This window comes from Micromys minutus (genome assembly GCF_963924665.1).
Source record: "Micromys minutus genome assembly, chromosome: 12".
NCBI lineage: Eukaryota > Metazoa > Chordata > Mammalia > Rodentia > Muridae > Micromys > Micromys minutus.
The window spans coordinates 9575393-9588879 of NC_137981.1; the positions used below are offsets into that span (position 1 = coordinate 9575393).

The 13487-nt window shown below is 44.5% G+C and overlaps 1 protein-coding gene and 1 pseudogene across 2 annotated transcripts in view; one reads left to right on the forward strand and one right to left on the reverse strand.

Annotated features, from left to right (window-relative positions):
- The window catches only part of LOC308427799 (ubiquitin-conjugating enzyme E2 E2), a 242290-nt gene that overhangs the window by 192968 nt on the left and 35835 nt on the right, over positions 1-13487 (reverse strand). The window lies entirely within an intron of this gene.
- LOC308427980 (aurora kinase A-like) lies at positions 62-10827 on the forward strand (annotated as a pseudogene). Its single transcript has 3 exons — positions 62-136; positions 8434-8577; positions 9829-10827. The product of its transcript is annotated as an aurora kinase A-like (transcript).

Genomic DNA, 13487 nt, shown 5'->3' on the forward strand with positions numbered 1-13487 from the left:
ATAATGCACAGGCAAGACATGGCACTCCTGAGACAACCCCAGACAAGTGAGTGGTAGAGAAATGGAGAAGAAAGAGAAACAGAAAGACGTGAAGACAGGCAGAACTGAAGACTGTGGTCGTGAGGAACAGCCTGACGTGAGAAGCCAGTGATTCCATCCAGGACCATGGTGGGGGAGGGGTGTTGCCTGTGCTGTCACCTGGGGCCATGTCTGAGTCTGTAGTTCTCCAGCAACAGGAGTTTCTTACTACCAAAGCCCAGGCAGACATCCCTGTGGACATATTGATGTCTGAGGGCTGTACAGAATTGGTCCCACCACTCACCTAGGCCTTGTGGGAAACCTGGCCCCGGAGGCTCACCAGCTGCAGGAGGAGAGCAGGGGAGCTGTCCTGTCCCTCACCAACGGCAGCACTTGGGAGATTGGGCTCTGCACCTCGCTTGAACAGCACAGAAAAGCTGACTCTGGTGTACCAGGGGGTCAGGTGATCTGATCTGAGGGTGTGAGCTGGGATAGCTAACCCTGCCACTTGTTTGCTGTGCAGTGATATTCCAAGGTAGAGATGTGCCCCCCACCCAGACCCCTCGCCACCTACTGCAGGCAGGAGAGTCGGCCCTGGGGTCACAGGAGCAAGAGAGCTGCCCATGTCTCTCACCTACTACAGCCCTTGGGAGAGCTAGACCCGCACCTCACCTAACTAGCACAGTAGAGCTGGCCCTGGATGTGGGGGTTGTGGGCTTGAGTTTGGAAAAGCCAGCTCTGACTCTTGCCTGCTGGGTTGGGCCTGAGCAAGAGAGCGGCCCACTCCCCTCCCTTTTGCCCTTGCTACTGGAGGTAAATATAAGATGGGGTCATGGGGGCTGGAGAGCAGTCCCTGCTCCTCAGTTGTTAAAACACTTGGGTGAGGGGCCCCGGCACCTCACCTGGGCAGCACAATAGAACTGACCCTGATGGTGGGGGTACAGGAGAGCCAACCTCAAGGGTGTGAACGTGGAAGAGCTGCCCTCCTCCATCCTCATCCCCATCACCTATGGCAAGGAAGAAAGCTAGGCCCCGGTCACCAGAGTGGGAGAACTGACCATTTCTCTCACCAGCTACAACACTTTGAACAGCAGGCCCCGTATCTCACCTGGGCAGCAGGGCAGAGCTAGTCCTGGCTGTGGGGAATGCTGGTGAGCCACCACGAGGATGTGAGAACAGGGGAGCCAGCAGGCTGACCAGCTCAGACACCGCTCAGGCCCACATCCAGGGCTTTGAATTGGTCCACCCTAACATCTACACCAGCAATGAACTCCTGGAAAGTGTGAAGTGGTAGATTTTACAGATCCAAAACTACAGTACAACACAGGACAGCAACAGGGCCTCCAAGAGCAGTCCCACTGAAGTTCCAGTATTAATAGAGTAGCAGAAGCCGGAGGCCTTGTACTAGACCAACAAATCATTGCAATGCAAAGAATTGTAGACAAAAAAGGTATACTGTGGGACACAGTGGGACACATTATAGCTTCCAGAGTTTTCCTCTGGGGGGGGATGCTGCAAGGGTGGAGGGAGGGTATGAAAGGAGGTGGAGATAAGTGGGTTTGGCTCCATATTGTGAAATTCACAAAGAACCAATCAAAGTTTTTTAAAATAAAAAATAACCTAAGCAGTCAAGCAAGTGAAGGAGATCCCTTGAAGCTCTAACTACTGAGTTTATACTAACAGAAAACTAAGAAAGCTGAGGTAACTGTCAGCCTCTATACTAACTTTGTATACAAACCACTGATTTTCTCAAAACGTTTTCAGTTTTATTTTTTTAATGTGGAAGTGTGTTTTGATCACATGTATGTATGTGTATCCACACATACATCATCAGATTCCTTGGAACTTGAGTTACAGACAGTCTCTGGCTGCCATGTGAATGCTGGGACGCTAACCTGGGCACTCGAGAGAGCAACAAGTGCCCTTAACTGATGAACCATCTTCCAGCCACTATTTTTGCCAAATTTAAAAATGAAAACGGTGAAAAGCAATTCTGATGTATAAAATAATATAATCAGTATGTAGCACGTATGCATAGCATCACATAAACCACAAGTCCAAAATTCAAAAGAAAAAAAGAGGAAATAGGCGGATGGAACCTAGTAAATAAAAGCAGCGTTCTTTAAACAATGTTAGGGCCTGGGAACAGCAACCCAGAGTATAATGTTTTGCTATGATGGGAGCTCTTCCCACCCGCCCCATCCCTGGCATGTTTGCCTCTGAATTGCCAGAGGGGGTTCTCTGAAGTTACCGTCTCTAGCTAGCAGCCTGATCCTCCAGAAGGTCAAGGAGCAGGGCAGACACAGTAGCTGCATCCTGTTGGCTCTCTCTGTAAAAGATTATTTATCCTGTTTTCATACTGCATACGCCCCACTTTTTCTCCTCTATGAAAGGAGCCTGTAAGCTTCAACTACTTACCTGGCCTTTGTTTGAGCGTAATGATTTGTGTAATTACCATAAGCTTGAAACTAGTACACAGAATGCCTTCTCTCTTGTCTGTCTACTGACAGTTTGTTTCAGACTCAATGGATTCCATCAGACCATCAAGGTTTGAACAGACGTTCCTTTCCCCACTATACAGACATGGCTGCCTTTGCCACCGGCCTTTGCACAGGGAAACAGATAATACAGAAAGAAAGCCCAATGCCTTTCTACCATCCCTGAGTTACAGAGCCAACTGGGATGCTCCACTCCTGGGAAAGTGCTAACAAGGGAGACATTCCCCAGACTGGAGGCAGTGGTTCTCCTCAATCTGTGCACCACCCCTTTACAAACCTCTATGTCCAAAATCATTTACATTATGATTGGTAACTGGCAATACTGCAGCGGTAGTGTTATAGGTAAGGTCATTGCAGCAGGGGGAACTGCATTAAAAGGTTGGGCGTTAGAAGGCTTGTGCCACAAATGCCATCGATCCACCCCTCTCGTTACTCCCCGGCCAAGGTGAGAAAGCACAGTTTCCCCACAAACTCAGTCTATGCACAGGAAGATGCAGGGTCAGAAAAACACCAAGGCCGGGAGTGAGGAAATGTGACAAGCGGGTGGCTGGGCTGACCAATTATGTAGTGCACAGTAATTATAAACATGTTTTTATATATATGTAAAGGAAGTGCCTACCTTTTCATTAAAACATGCAGAAGGGGGTAAGCTGGATAAGGGACCTGGGTTCAGTTCCCAGTGTCCACAAGGTGGCTCACAACCACCCAAAACTCCAGTTTCAGGGATCTAACCCCCTCTCCTGAGGTGCTTACAGGGTAAGCACCCAGAACATATATGGTATATACATACATGTGGGCAAAGCATTCATATCATAAAATAAAATAAATAAATCTGAAAAAGGAAAAAGAAGAAAACCAGCTTTAAACAACAGGCAGCTTAGGTAAGAGGCTAGGATGAACTGCTCATTACTCAATGGCAAGACAGCCTCCAGATCTGTTTCTCTTCTACTGCTGGAGTAGGCCCCGACGTGCAGCACCTCCTCCTCAGGAAGCACCACATGCTTCAGGGAAGCCTGTTCAGACCAGAATGTTCTCAAGGGAGGTGAAACCTTGCCTCTGCCATGAGTATGCCTCAAAACTCAGAAAGCAAACAAGCCAAAGCTTCAGGAAGTCCCTGAAACTTATCAGAAACTTACCAAAGCTTATATAAGCAGTAAGGAATGCTGCTTAGAGGCATGCTCAGACTAACCCAACCATCTAGAAAAGGTTCATTTCTCCTGGAATGGTGTCACACAGAAAGCACATGGTTGAAGAAAAGCTGTTTTTGTTGGCAAGCTGCATTTTCACATCGTCATTAAGTTACACAAACTCCCTTTCACATGGTCAGCAGTGTGAAAGAAGGGAGGATGTGTGGTACTTGTTTTGCTAAGTCACAGTCCTCAGATCACTGCCACGTGTATTGTGTGTAGTAAAGAACAAAGCTCAGAGTCTCACACTGCTGTGCAAGTCTTACATCCAGCCACCACCGCTGTGACAGCATAGTCGTGTTTCTGTCAATTACCCACTTCACAGTAGGAAAAAATATAATTGCGGTTTATAAGTTTAAATACCCAAATATCACCCGATAAAGAGCAGTTCTGTTCCTCTTTCCCAGCCTACTTTTTATGTTGTGTAGCTGTGCCCATGTGTGTAGGTAGAAACAGAGGCAACACCGGGCACCTTCCTCTGCTCCTCTCCATTGTATACCTGGGGTCTTGTTTCTGAAACAAGGCTGCCCCTGAATGGGGTAGTTGCTATTTCAGCTGGGCTAGCTGGATCCTCCTGGCTCTGTCTCCTAGCACCGGTTAGAGGGCACCGATGCCCAGCTTCTATGTGGTCACCACATCTGAACTCAGGCTCTCACTTTTGTGTGGCAAATGTTCTTACCTACTGAGCCCTCTTGCTAGGTCCACTTATAATTTCTTATTTCAAGGAATTGATGAGAAAAAAGAAAAGAAAAAAGAAGGTAGGAAGGAAGAATATAACACAAACAAAGAAACACCAATAAAACAGAACATAATACATGTGCTCCCTAGGCTGCAACATGTGTGCAGAATACCTGCTAATCTAACCTACATCTCGGGGGTGGCCACAAAAACAGTTAAGATGGCAGCTGTGGAGTTTAATCTTGGTGAGGTTTGGGGCACAGAGCCATGGTGGAATGGGCATCCTTCTCAGATTTCAGATTTGAGAATATTTTTACACCCATAATGGGTCACTTGGAGGTGAACACAGATTCACTTACATTCCTTATGCGCCCTTTACACACAGCTAAAGGATGCTTCCGACAGCGGCTCTGGGGTAGCTGTATCCTAAGGCATCAGTTGCAGGAAAAGCCGCTGTGGGTTCTCTACAAACTGCTCTGGATTTTGAAGCACTTCACATTTTCCGTTTTAAGATTAGTCACAGTAAGTTTGTCTTGCCTATTTTAAATAGATGAATGAATAAGTCAAATAATTTCAGTAACTCTATAGTACATTTTGAGACCATTACAGATCCTAATTAACACACAAATATACCAGAGAGATGGTTAGAAATATGTAATCTATTTACCTTTAAAGCTAAAGAAGACAATTTAAGAGTCTTTCCATATATTGATTTTTATTAAGGTTGAAACGTGTTGAGTATAAATAAAATTTAGGAATGAGTCACTACTCACTAGTTAGGTCCTGGGCTAGAAAAATGGCTCAGTGAAGTGCAAACAGTCTACTAATAAGGCTGGAGTTAAGAGCCCAGCACCTTCATACCAAGTCAGGTGTCTCATAAGCACCTGCATCTTCAGCTCTGCAGAGGCTACCCATCCTCTTTTGATCTCTGTACATATAGAGGCACTCAATGCCTGTGTACAAACATCTCTCTACACACTCAAATAAACATAGACAGTAACACACACATAAATAAATATATAAATAAATAAAAAGAAGTCTTTTTTAAAAGAGATAACCCAGACCTACGAAATCACCCAGACACTGAGCCACCAACCAGGCAGCACACACCAGCTGGTATGAGGTCCAGACAGATATACAGCAGTGGTGCCTGGTCTGCCTCAGTGAGAGAAGATGCACCTAACCCTCCAGAGACTTGAGGCCCCAGGGAGTGGAGAGGCCTGGTGGGTGTTGGGATGTGGGAAGGACATCCTCTTTGAGATAGGGGATAGGGGGGTGGTGGGAGTAATGGTGTGAAGAATGGTCCAGGGGTGGACTGGGAGGAGGATAATGACTGAACTATAAAAAAAATGGTAAAAACAAATATTAAAATAATAATAATAATAATAAATAAACGCACTTGTTCCGTACTTGGCATGTAAACATCAGCAACCCTCTGATGTTTTCCAAACTAGATGTCTGTGACATTAAAGATGTCTGTGACTGCCTTCTAAGTCCTGGATAAACTGACAGGTGAGATGATATGAGGTAAACATTTGATTGACAGACTGACTGCTGTCAAAGGTTAGCAGAGGCTTACAGTCAGGCCACTAAAAACCCCCACCTACCAGAAAGTGGTTCTCAGGGATCTGTGTGTGTGAGGGGATCCCTGGCAGAAGTCACTGAAAATCTGGGAGAAGCCGAGGACACTCTACCCGCCAAGTGCACGCCGCTTGCAAACAATTGTACCATTGACTTCAGTAGCACTCATGAGTTTCTTGAGTTGGTCCACAGCTGATGCATCAAAGCTTCTGCTGCAGGGACTTGGAGAAGAAACTCCCCTCATGAAATGCATAGGCTAATAAAGTTACTATAATTAAAAGGAAGCACAGCTCCCAGCTTCCTGGAAGCCAAAGCAAACAGAAAACATGAGTTACATAATTCCCAGTGAAAGTTGAAGGGAGCTTGCCAGATCACAAGGTAGGAAGGACGCCTTCTGAAACTAAATTCTCGAAGCCTGTTATGTGAACTCTGATGATGGAATCTAAACACGGCAAGAGATGGCGTGCTAGGCCTCTATAGAAAATGCAAGAATATTTTTATTCCAAAATATCTTTTATGGATAAAATACTCAGACTTTTTTAAATAGCTGCATGCCACAACCAAAGGACACACACAAGATCCACCAACAGGTAACAAATCAACCCCTCATGCCCACCCCAAATCAATGTTCTGCCTCACAATTACAAACCAACAACCGAGGATGCAGAAAGACAGTCCCTCTTTCCATGGGGAACTCTCCCGGTACCCACTATTCTCTCTCCCCATGATAACAACCTTAGCACCTTCCAAATCTACCAAGCCTATCTCAACCGTTCCCTGAGGCTCAGATGCCTACTGCTCAAAACTGAAACCAGGCGCACACAGGGAAGACCTGGACACATCCTTTACAGGCATCCAATTCAAAGTGTAAAATGTAGGAGTAAATGGTTTTCTAGTAATCCACTCTGTATAAAATTAGAGATAAATTATTATATCACTCTCCAAATAATCATTAATAAAGTGACTTCTATACAAAAACCAAAAGGCTTTTGCCGAAGGTAGACTCCAACTCAGAATCCTCCAAACAACCATTCTCAGTTATCTGGATTGGAATTTGAACTCCACATACTCGGTAGTTATACAGAGGAGAATCGGGCTACAAAAACAGAGCTCCATGCTGGGCAGCTGAATCTGAGACATGGCTCACCTACTGAAGAGCTGTGAAACACTGCTTGCTCAGTTTCTATTTGCAACTGACCCTAAGGTGGCTGAGGACCGAGTGAGTTGATGCACACAGTGCTTCTAGAACAGCATCCACAGCCAGCTGGACCACGTGGGACACGTGCACCCTTGGTTATTGTGCAGGCTAACATACCACTGTCTAGCGTACAGCCGGTGTGCACTCCTGAAAGAACGGGCCAGTGTTCTGTTTCAAATGAAGTTCCCTTAACAATAAGGCTAATTTAAAAGACACAGACTTCAATTAATGTAGGCGTTTATGGGGTCAGCGGAATCTCTCTTCAGCTAATGTACAGTCTTCTTCAGTCCATTCTTTACTTACCTCTTGTTCTCAGTGACCAAAACTTTAAAACCAGGAAATAGGAAGAGTCTGGAGATAACTATTTGATTAGAACTTCTCTGCACAGAAGTTACCAAATATTTAATTTTTTAGTTCATTTTGAATTCTCTTTATATTTTCTCCAGAATTCAGTTCAAAAGTCATGCTAGCAACAACAACTACACAGTCCTGTTCCCTTTGATCCCTTAGGTTACAAAGAGTGTTTCTTCCATAAGGCCCAACAATGTGTTTGAGTTCTGTCAGACAGCTGTCTCTTCAGCTCAGAACACTCTGGAGAGGTGACATTCACATTCAGGAAGCTGCTTCTACCACAAAGCATGGTCCAGAGGAGAGAGGTCTGCCACCCAGCATGCCAGAACATATATCCACCCATCAGCACAAAGAGGCTGAACGGAGCTCACCTGCACTCTACATGTCCTTAGTTAAGTGTTTTGCAAGGAGGGAATTTATACAGGTTATGGAAGATGCAACTCACATGAGGTAACATTTCCCTTAAAAATTCTTCCTGAGTCTGACTGGCGCCATACAACAGTAATATTGCATATAGTTAATTCTCTAATGTGGCAAGTGATATTTATATATGCACATATGTGTGGGGGAGGCAAAGGACAAATGTTGGTATCATTCCTCAGAGGCCACCCACCTGCTTATGAGGCAGGTTCTATCTTTGGCCTGCTAATCTCCAAGGCTGGGCTGGTTAGTCTGCATCCTCAGTGTTGGGACTGCAAATGAATGTCACCATACCTGGCTGTTCTAATGGCTTCTGGGGATTGAACTCTGGTCTCTGTCCTAAGCTTATCTCCTGGAGTCAGAACTCAGGTTTCACCTGATCCCTTAACCCTTTTGGTGCAGGATGACAGAGGGAAAAAGTGGACTTCATAAAGAGCCAAGGAAGCACTAGCCCACTGACTCAGGAGAGGAAGCCATGAGAGTATGAGTGATCCTGTCCCAGCTGCTTAATGAGCATCCCGGCGTCCCGCCCATCGTCCCGCCCATCGTCCCGCCCATCGTCCCGCCCATCGTCCCGCCCATCGTCCCGCCCATCGTCCCGCCCAGCGTCCCGCCCAGCGTCCCGCCCAGCGTCCCGCCCAGGGTGGTTTGTCTTTATGTCTTCTAATTGATGTATCTGTAGAAAAGTGAGGTTAGGGTCTGCTCAGCCAGTAACTGCTTTTCTGGGAGAAAAAAAAAAACAAACTGAAATCAGCTGCAGAAATATAGCAATGCGATCTGTGATTGCACAAGAGTGGGAAAGGAAGCATGCATTTAAAGACCTGTGGCGGAGATAAAATGTACCTGCGTGGCATCTGCAACAGGTTTCTAATGCCTTATGTCAGCCAGAGTACTCACACGGCAGCTCACCATTAACACAATTAACAACAATGTGGACTTTAGAGCTGCTACCTGGATATAAACTAGAAAGTCACATTTGAACGTGCAAATGACTTTACACAAGTTGCTTTCCTTAATAAAAAGAGAAAGGGAGAAAATATCTGGATTCACTTATAAGCTACTATCGTGGGAAGGTACACTGGAAAGACTCCAAGTTCACCTCAATGTTGGAGAAAAGCAAAAACAAAAAGCCAACAAACAAAAACACTTTTACCATACTTTGGCAGAAGTCTTCCCCTTTAGTCTAAAATAATTCTTTTTTAATGGTGTGTTCAGAGATATAGTATAAAGCCATAATGCTTTTATGTAAATATCAATAACAAAGAATAAGACAACAAAGTATCAGATCGATAATATAAAACTAGTCTTTCTGTAATGTTTTAGCAACAAATTCTCTTCTTGCATTCTCCGGAAACTGGCTTTTTTGAGATTAGTATAAAGAATAATTTAAAATCTACTCTCCACTGTGGAATTCACTTACTTAGTAGGCACTGATTGAAAATCTATTCTGTGCCGAACAGCAGCCTCAGTGGTTTGCAATCAGAACTTTTCCGGCAACAGTGCTTCACATTTAACTGATAATCTCCTTTCTCTCTGTGCTCACATGTAGCTGCTGACTTCTAGCAGCTTCTGGGGACCTATCTAAAGCTTCTCATGACCCCTCCATTTGCTTATCTTTGATCATCTATTTAACCACAGTGTCTGTGGTTTGGGCTGAGAGTCTGGAGGGAGGAAGAAAGAAGTGACACAAACATTCCTGGCCATCCCCAAGGCTTGTCCCTCTTTCATTTTAAAAAGATCAAAAGGCTAAAAACTGGAGCTACTGGGTACTTGGAGGCCTCAGTCATTAGCAGGATCCCACCTGTGAGTGACAAGAACAGATGTAAAGAAAACTGTTTCCAGACCTGTGAAGACCACAGTTCCCCTCGGTCTGAAATGAGTCGCAGTGACTGAGAAGATTCCTTCTCAGAACCCAGGATCAGCAAGCAGTGGCCAGGCCCAGGGGGTCTTATGTCCTTCCAAATCCTCTCAGTGTGTCCACAAGCACAGAAACTTGTCTCATGTCAGAAGCCAGTTCTAAAACAGTTGCCAACTGCCAGCCTGTCTCAGTAACCCCCAGAAGAGTGAGCAGCCACAGTGCCCAGCCTCTGGAAGTTATTCTGAAAAGGAACATGCAACAAAGAAAACTGAAAACTCAAAAAAAGAAAAAGAAGAAAAAAAGGCAGTGAATGTTGGAAGATTTTGACAGTGGCCACTCACTAGGTAAAGGAAAGTTTCGAAATGTCTATTTGGCAAGGGTTAAGCAAAGTAAGTTTATGCTGGCCATGGAGGTGCTACTTAAAACACAGCTGGAGAAGTGAGGAATGGAACATGAGCTGTGAGAAGCGGAGATACAGTTCCACCTGCAGTACCCCAACATCCTTGTGCTGTATGGATATTCCCACAATGCCACCAGAGTTTATCCGATTCTAGAATACGTGACCCTTGGAACGAACAGTCTATAGAGAGCCTCAAAAACTCTGCAAGTTTGATGAGGAAAGAAGCACCCAGTGGGCAAACACTCTCTTACTGTCATTCAAAGAGAGTCATCCAGAGACATTAGCTGTAGAACCTGCTTCCTGGGTCAGACAGAGAGCTGAAGACTGAAGAATTTGGATAGTCCGTATGCACTCCATCTTTCAGGAGAACCATGCTGTGTGGCAGCCTGAACTGTGTGACCCCTGGAGATGACTGAGGACCGGAAGGACAACAAGAAGGTGTGCTCTGGAGTGTTCTCTACCATGAGTTTCTAGTAAGGATGCCTCTTTTTGAGGCACACATGCACCAGAAGACCTATAAAAGGACATCATGAGTTGAATTCACATTCCTTAACTTTGTGGCAGAGGGAGCCAGAGACCTCATTTCAAAACTGTTAAAACAGAACTCTAGCCTGAAGCACATAAGCAGAAGTCCTTGAACACCCCTCGATCACAGTTAATTCCTCCAAACTTCCAACTGGCCACACCAAGAGCCAACTAGCAAATCCTCTTAGGGAATCCTGAGCCATGGGCACTGTGCAGCTATGAGAAATGTGCCACTGAGACCACCCAGACCATCATTGCTGCACTCAGGGTGTGCTGCTAAGCAGGTAATCCTAGGCCTTGCATCCAGGAAGCCCCACCTGGGTAAGTGTGGCTCTGCCCAACCCTCAAGAACCATGCTGCTTTTCCTGATTTAGTAATCTGAAGAAAGGTTCCAGTGCAGCTGTCCCCATGGCCTATGCCCCAAGGCATTCTTGTGGGGGTCTCACTGTGGGAAAGTTACCAGTGATCACCTGCACTGTAGACTTCAAGTGCCAGAGTATGTGTGTAGCTTACTGGGTCACAAGGCTTGTGAAATCTGTTGGAATGAGTATGTATTTTCTTTTAAATGCTAAAATAAAGATTTGTAGAGACTTCCTTTTATTTATGTGGTATCCCCTTCAGGGCTCTTTTGTTTTCAGCCTTCTGCAGTTTGTGTGGGATCTGATCCTCAACCACTGTAATGGGGCACAACCATTTATCTGGCAGAACTAAGGAAAACTGCTGGGAGATAAAGAAGTGTTCTGTAAAACTGTAAAATGCTTTTCTAATGTAATTTATCACTATTAGACAGACTTTGCCTGGCTATCCTGGTGACATCAATTATTTATGTAATTATTTTGAGTATCAGAAGTCCCTACTATGTGAACTGCTACAGCAGAGACCTAAGAAAACATCTTTATGGTGCTCAGTGTAGTTTTAATTAAGAACGTCAATACCCTGTGCCAGTTTTGTTAACTCTAAAGGAATTACAGCTTTGCTGGCTTCTAACAGTGACTTAACAAGGAGATTTCAAGTTAGGATCTCAATTTTGCTTCCATGACCTTCTCCAATACAAGCTCTCTGAATGTCAGTCTCTTGGCTGTAAAACGTGGCAGATAAGAATGCCACAGAGTATGAATAAGGGAGATAGCACCGTTTAGCATTGAAGGAGAACTTAATGTCCCTTCTCACCTTTTTCTAAGCTGTGTCTAAACTGTGGACTCTCCTTACCAGACGAGAATTCTGTAGAGCTTAAGGTTTTGTTATTTTACTATATCCTCAAGGTTTTATGAAAAGAGAACTGAAATTTTAGTATCTTTCAAATAATCGATCAACTTTCTGAGTAACTTCACAAAGCCATACTGACTATTCACACTAATTAATCACATTAAGGTGACCAGTTCAAATACCCCTAAGCGACCCAACTCCTACGTGCAGTAACATACAAAGAAGAAAAGAACTTTTCTCTAAGTGAAGTCAGGACCTAACACATGTGCAGTGTGCACAAGGCTGAGTGGGGACGGGGCGGGGACGGGGGCAAGCTTCCACACCTTTGTCAAGTTCAGCACTGCAGCACAGCATTCTGCCTCGGGCAGACTCAGCAAAGCAGACAGTATTCATTATCTCCGTACACTGCTTATAGAAAGGACACAAAAGATTTCAGAAGTATGTATTACACTTCTCCAATATCATCCCTCACCCCAGCAAGATACCATTATTTCCTTACAACACTTCAATAAAAATGGCAATTAAAATGAAGTATTTTGGCTGCTATCGTCTGTAAAATCTAAGCAAGTATTTACAAATGTTAGCACCATCCTAAGAAGGCACCATTCTCTCTCACACACAGGTGGCTGTTTACCAAGCTGTGTTTTCTTCTTTGAGGCATTGCTCTCGGATTCAGCCCTAATAAATAAAGCTTGTCTGGTTAATTGCATCACCGCACTAACAATAAAAAAGTTGGCCAGCTTCCATTTTGACTGTGAAACTCGTTATTGAGGAGGTTAATACAGAGAAAGCCCACCACATAGACAGGCCTGGGCCAAAAGAAAGGGTTTTACACACACTAAACTCAGACAAAGCTATATAACTAATCTATCTTATATGCAAATACCAATTTGACAACACTCAGTGGAATGTTATTATTAAAGATTGCCTGGTCTTTCCTGATTAAACCTTCTGCACAATGCTTTTCGACTCGAAAATCTCCCCTACATTTTGTTGCTGTTTTAAACACATTTTAAAATAAGAGTAAGTTGGTTTCAGAATTTATTCTTGCTGAGTAAGTGGCTTGGTGTATTACCAGCATCCCAACTAAAAATCAGCCTAGACTAAATAAATCTCTTTCTCAAGATGCTCTTACACACACACACACACACACACACACACACAGACACACACACACACACAGACACACACACACACACACTTTTTTTCCTAATTAATAAAAAAGAAAAAGAACTAGTAAGGGCTGCAGAGACTTTCGAATGGCCCATCCTAGGGAAAGGAATCTTACAGATGAGTCGCTGATCTCATGGTAAACAAGTGGAAGAAAGAGACACCAGCGAAGTGGACAGGTGGGGAGGCCAGGGAACACCCTGGAGCTTCTCCCTGACACTCTCAGGAAAGTCAGGTGAAGAGCCAACTCACATGCTCCAATCTAACCTGAGGTGAAACAGAAGTCATTGCCTTCTGTTAAAGACTTAATATTTTCAGGAATGTAACGTGGAAATATTTCATCATGAAGGCCCAAAGGCTAAGAAAAAGAAATAGTACTTGTGTGAGAACCACCTTA